The sequence below is a fragment of the Scardinius erythrophthalmus genome (assembly GCF_964197995.2).
Source record: "Scardinius erythrophthalmus genome assembly, chromosome: 2".
Taxonomy (NCBI): domain Eukaryota; kingdom Metazoa; phylum Chordata; class Actinopteri; order Cypriniformes; family Leuciscidae; genus Scardinius; species Scardinius erythrophthalmus.
Window position 1 is genome coordinate 61,609,218 of NC_138222.1, and position 9,368 is coordinate 61,618,585.

A 9,368-nucleotide genomic window follows, 5' to 3' on the forward strand; every position below is an offset into this window, starting at 1 on the left:
GATGCTCTGGAAAAACAAACTCCATCCACTGGTCCCTTAACGCTGGTTTCTTTGGGAATCTGTGCAAGATTGTCCTGCCCTGGCAACCAAAAACACACTTCTTTCTTTGACATCGCAAGCACAGCGCTTTATGGGCGTACTGCTTTCGCTCTCTGCTCGTCCCTCTGGTCGACGGGTGCGCGCGCGCCCTCCCGAGAGAAGTGCCCTTAGGACCCTTATAAGGAAACCCCGCTCCAGCTGACGTCACACAGACCCACACTCGAAAAAAACTTTCCGAAACTTTCCGTTCCTTCAAACGTACAACTTAATTTTTGAAACTTTGTCCATGTTTAGCATGGGAATCCAGCTCTTTAACAGTGTAAAAAACATTAGCATTTATAGCATTTCACCCCCCCCCCCCTTTAAACAAGAAAAAAAAAGGAAAACAAAGGAGATTTAAGCCACTTGCTTGTGGATGAAAAGTTTTGCATATAAAATAAAGAAATAAAAAAAAAAATATTCAAGAGAAAATGATTTTGGGTTTTCATAATAAAACTCTTTAAGGATAAAACTGTGGGTCACACTAGAAGAGTTAAAAATACAAGAAATTAAATCAACCCAAAATACTATAGCCTACTACAATTACTAAATACATGGGCAGCGGTTTCTTCAACAAGACCATAACATGAGCAAGTTTCATCAATAACAAGATATTTACAGATAGATGAATTAAACCTGTCGCTCATATCTTTTAAGTTGTTGCACTTGTGATAATGCCGTAAGTCACATGATAACATTAACATGGCGGATGATGTCCGGATCACATTCATACTTCATGCTTTCAGGTTATATAGTACCTACTCATTTAGCCTTCATTAAGTATTATTGAAATTAAGTACCTGTGAGTGTGTGGGTTCGAACACAGCCATTGTAATGCATTAACACTGAAATGATAAAGAGATCTGTGTGATATTTTCCAAAAATGTTATAACATCTTTTGAGTAAAAATTGAGACACACTTAGACATCAGCACTCATCATACAAACCTCAATAATGGTGACAAAAAAAAAAAAAAAAAAAAAAAAAAAATATATATATATATATATATATATATATATATAAATTTAAACAGTAAAAGTTTCAGCTGCATAAATTATCTGTGCCGCAATGCATGCTGGGAGTCATGAGTGAGTTTTGTGTGCTGGCATGAAGCGTCACCATTGTTGCGTTTCATATGCTGATTATTGATGTATGTAGTACAGGCCCGGAGTGGGTAATCGGGAGAATCGGGAGTATTCCCGGTGGGCCGCTTCACTTTTGGGCCGGTCGAGGAATTATTTTTTTTTTTTTTACATTTCAATGTCACATTAGGATACACACGTTCCGCATTCTGCCACCACAGCGCGCAACTCAGCATGGGTTGTACCATGTGAGGGAGTTCTCCCCTCCCCTCCTATAGAAATGGTTGGGTCCATAGCCCGTCTTTTCAAAACGTTTTCTCAGGGAGGCTACCGCGGCTCCGCCGGCGCCTACTGATAGCTGGGCCGGTGTCGTGCCGAAAAGTTGATTGCGCCCAGTCTCCTAACGTCTACTGCTGGATTAAACATACATAACGTGCAAATAAATAACCATCAGTTTATCTCCGTGGTAATAGCAAAGGTATGTCTGTGTGATACTTTAACGTTTCTTTTAACATAATAATAACAATTGTGGCCAAATAAGCGTTTGCAGTTTATAGCTTAATCAGGTATGACATTTACATTATAGGAAATAATAGAAGCCTGTTGTTGCCGATGGAATACGTGTTTGTATTTGGAAAACGGACTGTAGCCTATAATAACATGACTTAACATACCGCTAAGCTATATATAAAATAAAGACATGATCTCTTTTGCAAATATCCGTATGACTCTGCATTATTTTACCTGCTGTGTACCAACCAATCCAGCCCTTTTTACCTGTTAAAATACCTTCAAATGTCGAAAACAACCCATAAAATACAGTATTCTACTTATAACAAAATGATTGAAGCCTCTACTTATTGCAATAAATAATGCAATCAATTTTCGGCAGACCATCACTTTTCGGCACGACACCCCGGCCGTAACGGTACGCGTCAGGGAGGATGGATGGGAGGAAGAGGCCAGGAGGTAGGCTATGGAAGCTTTGTTTCCGCCACAGAATAAAACATTTGAAAAGATAATTGCGACTTTTTATCTCGAGTTTACATCTCGCAATTCTGACTTTTTTTCTCAGAATTGCGAGATATAAAGTCAGAATTGCCTGAAATAAAGTCGCAATTGCGTGTTAAAAAGTCAGAATTGTGAGATATAAAGTCAGAATTGCCTGAAATAAAGTTGCAATTGCGTGTTATAAATAATTGTGAGATATAGAGTCAGAATTGCGTGATATAAAGTCGCAATTGCTTCTTATAAAGTCAGAATTGCAAGATATAAAATCAGAACTGCCTGAAATAAAGTCGCAATTGCTTATAAAGTCAGAACTGCAAGATATAGAGTCAGAATTGTGTGATATAAAGTCATAAAACGTGTTATAAAGTCACAATTGCGAAATATAAAGTCAGAATTGTGTGATATAAAGTCACAATTGCTTATAAAGTCAGAACTGCCAGATATAGAGTCAGAATTGTGTGATATAAAATCATAAAGTGTTATAAAGTCAGAATTGCAAATTATAAAGTCAGAATTGTGTGAAATAAAGTCGCAATTGCGTGTTATAAAGTCAGAATTGCGAAATATAAAGTCAGAATTGTGTGATATAAAGTAGCAATTGCGTGTTATAATGTCAGAATTGCGAAATATAAAGTCAGAATTGCGAAATATAAAGTCAGAATTGCGAAATATAACGTCAGAATTGTGTGAAAAAGTTGCAATTGCTTCTTATGCTTCTTATAAAGTCTAAGTGAATTATTATTTAACCTTTACATTATTTGTTAACCCATGGTATTAATACTAACTACACAATAGTACGAGCTGAACTGTTGCTTCATTTATCCAATTTTAAAAAAGTGCTAATTTGGAATTCCACCATGGAAAAAGTGGGCCGGTCTTGGGCCTGAAACTCCCGGGCTGAAAAGTGGCCCCACTCCGGCCCTGATGTAGTGTATAAATAACACTGTATTTATTAACTTCTTAATCACAGCATAGTTACACAATTTTTTTGCATATCTGATCATCACGTCAGTGCTGGATGTCACTCCATATTATCACATGGTGGTATGATATTTAAAAGTATTAATGATAAAACACACTTCTGATCAGTCAATTAGACTTCAGATGTGAACAGTGAATAAGAGTACTTCCCAATGTCAGCATTAAATACAGGAAACATCTGATGATATTCTTGTCTAGTTTTGATGTCCTCTACTGCAATAAAAAGTGTTTTCTGAACACACTGTTCAAGCAGCTAAAAAATAATAATGATTCTGGCTAGCCCAGATGAAATGAACACTGCGCAGTGTGCACACTATAGGGTGTTAAATGTGACACTGAATCAGTGTTGGAGTTAATGTGATAATTAAGTGATTAACTGAGTGATGATTGAACATTATTGAAGATATCTGCTGTTAATAAATCTTCAAAACAGATCCATACATTGCACAAAAAAAAAAAAAAAAAAAACTAAATAGTATTGCTTTCAATATAAAAACCAATGAAAATGTAAAAGAACATTAAAATTAAGTTTGAAACCCCATCGCACATTTCAAGGTTTAAATAGTGTCGGGACAGTTATTTATTTAAAACAGGGTTGCATCGAGATTAGAGTTTTTTTCCCTTTGCAATGCAAAATTAGAAATAGGTACAGAATCTTATTTTTGCGACATTTTAAATTTGTATTGTCAAAGAAATTGCAGCTAAATTAAACAATTAAAACAGTACAAAATGAAAATATTTCAAAACAACAAATTTAAGAACAGGCGTTTTTCTTTGCCTCTCTCTTGCGCTGGATCTCTTTTTAGTAAGTTTATTTTGTCTCTTTCACTGCGCGTGCCGAGTCTCTCTCGAAATTAAACATTTCAGGGTAAAAACACATCATACAGGCTAATAATATTACTGTAGGCTATACGTCGCTGCGTGTCGTCCACACAAATCACGAAATAAAAGAAAAAACATGTAACAAATGATTTAGCATTTGTTGCTTCAAAGACACAGAATGCCTAGTTGAATTCACCTTACAAAAAAAAAACAAGTTGAGCGTGAATTAAAGCGCTTTGTGTCTGCTGCTCACTCCCATTCGTTTTGTCAACAGTTCATGTTTAGATAATGCCAGATTGTTGACAATCATACACACACTGCTCAAACATTCTAAAACTCTACAAAAACAGTTGAAACAACTGGATTGAACACTTCAATTGAAATTCTGTGTGAAAAACCTACATATAAAACGTACTTGGTTACTTACGTAACCTCGGTTCCCTTAGAGATAAGGGAACGAGTACTGCGTTGAAAACGCTGTGGGAAAACTCCTTTTCTCGAGAATATTGAAGCCTTTATTTTAAAACGCATTGCTGCAGCACATGCGAGAGCTAGAAGCTCGCGTGAACGTGCTGATTGGCTTGTGCAAACCAACTGCACGAACCAATGGCGGAACAGCAGAGGAGCGCGAGCCAATCGGGGCGCTTGGCACTCTGCCAGAGTCAAGCGTGCGAAACTGCACGTGACAGAAGAGTATAAATACACAGAGAATCCGCCATTTGACAGGTTTAAATCGACTGAAGCGAAAAGACACCTGCCATAAAAGACAATAGCACGGCAAGGCAACGCAGTACTCGTTCCCTTATCTCTAAGGGAACCGAGGTTACGTAAGTAACCAAGTACGTTCCCTTACGAGAACGTTCTCTCGTACTGCGTTGAAAACGCTGTGGGAACACTATTTAAAACGCCGTGCTTGTCGTCTTTGGCCAATCTGACTCACCGAGAGCTCCAGGAAGTACAGAATAGCCTAGGATAAAGAGACCGAATCTTCGGGCCCTTAGATATCCAAACAGATAAAGCTGGGCCAAGGGCCAGTCTTAAGAATCCCACAACACGAGATGACAACCAGTGTCTGAATCAAAAACTAGTCTGGGTCCACAGAGCCAGCGTTAGATAGAGACTACTCATGCCTATAAGGCAGGTACCATAGAGGTCTAAGATGTGGACGGAACGGACCAGCCGGCCGCCGCATATGTTATATAGCGCATAACGTCCTGCATAGACATTTTCATAACTAGTCTGGATCCATAGAGCCAGGGCCTAGCTAGAGAGAATTCGTACCCGCGGAGCAGGGACTTTTGGGTTGTAACGTTTCACAAATGTGGACGAAACAGACTAGCCGGTCGTCGCACAAGTGTGACAGAAAGAATGTCAAAACCAGCCTGGGTCCGCAGAGCCAGAGCTTAGATAGAGAGAACTCGTGCCTGCAGAGCAGGAACTTCCAGGTTGTAAAATCTCACAAATGTGGACGGGACGGACCATCCGGCCGCCGCACAAATGTCTTCGATAGGAACACCACTTGACCAGGCCCACGAAGAGGCGACGCCTCTCGTGGAGTGAGCTCTAACACCTATGGGACATGTAAGACCCAGTGAGGTGTAGGCCAGAGCAATGGCATCCACTATCCACCTGGACAGCGTGAGCCTCGTGACAGGAAGACCTTTGGTTCGGCCCCCGAAGCAAACAAAAAGCTGTTCAGACTGTCTGAAAGAGGCTGAACGCTCTAAATAAATTCTCAAAGCTCTGACAGGGCAGAGTGTGAGAACATCACTGAACTCTTCTGAGGTGGGAAGAGCTGACAGAGAAATAACCTGGGCTCTGAACGGAGTTGAGAGCACCTTAGCAATATATCCATGTCTTGGCCTAAGGATGACCTTAGAGTCATTGGGGCCAAATTCCAGACAGGAAGCGCTAGTAGAGAGCGCCTGTAAGTCACTCACTCTCTTGACTGACGCCAGTGCCAACAGCAGGGCGGTTTTCAGGGAGAGAGGTTTTAGGTCGGCTGACCGAAGTGGTTCAAAGGGAGGTCCCTTAAGAGCCCGCAGAACCAAAGAAAGGTCCCATGCTGGGACAGATGGCGGCCGAGGCGGGTTAAGCCTTCTGGCGCCCTTAAGGAAGCGAACTATAAGGTCGCATTTTCCTAAGGAGGCTCCGGCTTCCAAAACATGCTGTGCAGCAATGGCTGCTACGTATACCTTGAGAGTGGAGGGGGATCGACCCGCATCCAGCATCTCCTGGAGAAAAGATAGCACTCTTGGAATTTCACAAGTGTGTGGGTCGAGGTTTCGAGCTAAACACCAGCTGGAAAACACTGACCATTTATGGTGGTAGAGGCGTCTGGTAGACGGAGCTCTAGCTTCCCTGATCGTGTTCAGGACGCCCTCTGGGAGGTCCTGGGGTACCCGTTGAGTGGCCAAGCGTGTAGGGCCCACAAATCGGGACGGGGATGCCATATAGTCCTGCTGGCCTGAGCCAGAAGGTCGCGCCTCACTGGGATTGGCCAAGGGTCTGTCACAGACAGCCGTATCAGCTCCGGAAACCAAGACTGGGTTCGCCATAGAGGAGCTATCAGGAGCACTGCGCATTTCGTGTCTCTGATCCGTTCGATGACCTGAGGGAGCATCGAGACCGGAGGAAAAGCATAGAGGGGAAGGCTGGGCCAGTCGTGGGCCAACGCATCCCTGCTCTTTGAAAAGAAGATTGGGCAGTGACGATTGTCTTCTGAGGCGAAGAGATCTACTTCTGCCTTCCCGAAGACCTCCCAAAGTAGGAGAATCGTCTGAGGGTGGAGAGACCATTCCTCTGGGGGAACCCTGCCCCGAGAGAGCATGTCTGCTCCCGTGTTCAACGTGCCCGGCACGTGAGCTGCCCTGAGCGAGCGCAGATTGGTGTGAGCCCATAACAGTAGCTGGGTGGCTATGGCAAGCAGGTTGCGGGACCTGAGGCCGCCCTGGCGATTTATGTAAGATACCACTGACATGTTGTCCGTCCGGACCAATACGTGGTGTCCAGCCAGGTATGGGAGGAAGGTTTTCAGGGCCAGAAAAACTGCCCTCATTTCGAGGCAGTTGATGTGTAGGCGTTTCTCCGAGCTCGACCAGAGGCCGGAGGCAGGCCTGCCCTCGTACAGGGCTCCCCAACATAAGTTGGAAGCGTCGTTGAAATCATCCTCCTCTTGGAGACCACCCCCATACTCACGCCCTGCTGAAACCAGCTGGCGTTCGTCCAAGGGGCCAGGGCTTGAACACAGCGCTGATCCACCTTGATAGTCAATCGGCCTGAGTGCCAGGCGCGGGGTGGCACCCGAGGTGCTAGCCATAGCTGAAGAGGACGCATGCGCAGTAGGCCTAGTTGGAGTACTGATGATGCTGAGGCCATAAGGCCAAGGATCCTCTGAAACGTTCTGAGGGGTGCATGAGAGCCCTCCGTGAACGATGCGGCGAGCCGCTGAATCGATAGAGCACGGGCCGGGGAGGGCCATGCTCTCATAAGAACGGAGTCGAATACTGTCCCCAGGAACATGATACGTTGGCTGGGTGACAGAATACTCTTTGAAAAATTCACCCTGAGCCCTAGACATTCTAGATGGCTGAGGAGCCAGGCTTTGTGAGTATGTGACTCCGCCTCTGACTGAGTCAATATGAGCCAGTTGTCGAGGTAGTTCAGGATGCGCATGCCCCGCTGTCTCAGGGGGGAGAGAGCTGCATCCATGCACTTTGTGAATGTACAAGGTGCCAGAGCCAGTCCAAACGGTAGAACCGTGTACTGGTATGTCTGTCCCTCGAAGGCGAATCTCAAGAATGGCCTGTGGTGGGGATTCACTTGAATGTGAAAGTAAGCGTCTTTCAGATCTACTGAGAAAAACCAGTCGCCTGGGCGAATTTGCGCCAGTATATGTCTGGTCGTGAGCATCCTGAACGGCCGTGACATGAGAGCCTTGTTCAGATGTCTGAGATCTAAAATGGTCCTCAGGCCGCCGTCTTTTTTCGGAACGAGAAAGTAACGGCTGTAAAAGCCTGACTCGCTTAGAGAAGGGGAAACCCTCTCGATAGCCCCTTTTGCTAGCAGACTTAATACTTCGGTGCGGAGGACATGACGTAATGTGCTGCTGACCGAGGTTTGAACCACAGCGCGAAAGCGCGGGGGTCTGCGTGCAAACTGAAGCGAGTAGCCGTGCTTTATGATGTTTATCACCCATTCTGAAACTCCTGGGATAGCCTGCCAGGCTAGAGCCCGAAGAGCCAGAGGCATCATTATATCTGGAATGCCCGGAGACGGGGGCTCGAACTGATATGAAGTCAGGGGAGAAATTTTGCTCGTTTTGTGCTCTGTGTGGGTCGCTGTTAAAACAGCGTTTGGGTGCAGGGGTGCGTAACACGTAACAGGCCCATTGTCTGCATACACAACTGCTCCAGCCGCCTGAACTGAAGAGGGAGCTGTGAGAAGCACTCGAGCGATCTTCGGGGCTGGTCCGGCCGCGGCGGGACATAGACCCCTTTTCCTGCCGGTTAGGACGGCTTCTTGGGCTCATGGTCGAGCGTCAGCTTCGGTCGAGGGCCCTGGCGCCTGGGAAACGGGAATCGTTTTGCAGGCTTCAGGCGTCGAGTGGTGTCAGCCGCGGGGAGGGGCTGGAGAACCTGAGACGCGGGCTTTTCCGGTCACGGCGTGCTCTTGGGGCGCCGTTGGACCGAGCTAGAGCGCTTGGGCAGGAAGTGCCTCATAGCACTTGAAGCTTTCTGAGCCTCCGTGAAGCGATCAGCGAAGCCATTTACAGAAGGGCCGAAGAGACCGGATGGAGAGAATGGAGAGTCGAGGAAGGCGGTTTTGTCAGCGTCCCTGATCTCTGTTAAAGTAAGCCACAAGTGGCGCTCTAAGACAACCAGGCTAGACATGTTGCGGCCCAGTGCTTGCACGGTGGTCTTTGTGGCCCTCAGCGCCAAATCTGTAGCACTCCTGAGGTCTTTGAAGGTGTCTGGGTCCGGGCCAGACTCGTCCATAGTGCGGAGGAGCTTAGCTTGAAACACCTGCAGGGTCGCCATAGCGTGGAGTGCAGAGGCGGCTTGGCCGGCGGCAGCATAAGCGCGGCTGGCGAGAGCCGAAGTGGTCCTGCACGGCTTAGAGGGGTGCACGGTTTTAGCCCTCCAACTCCCAGCAGTGGGAGGGCATAAGTGTGCAGCGACCGCTTCCTCTAATGGAGGTAGAGAAACATACCCTTTCTCTTCAGCGCCGTCGACAGAGGAGAGCGTTGAAGAAGCTGAAGAGCGCGTTCGCGCTGAAAAGGGCGCGCTCCAGCTTTTAGTGAGCTCATCATGAACTTCAGCCATGAAGGGGGCGGCACGTTGACGAGGGGCCAGTTGGCGCCCCGGCAGGTACCATTCGTCGAGGCGGCTTTTG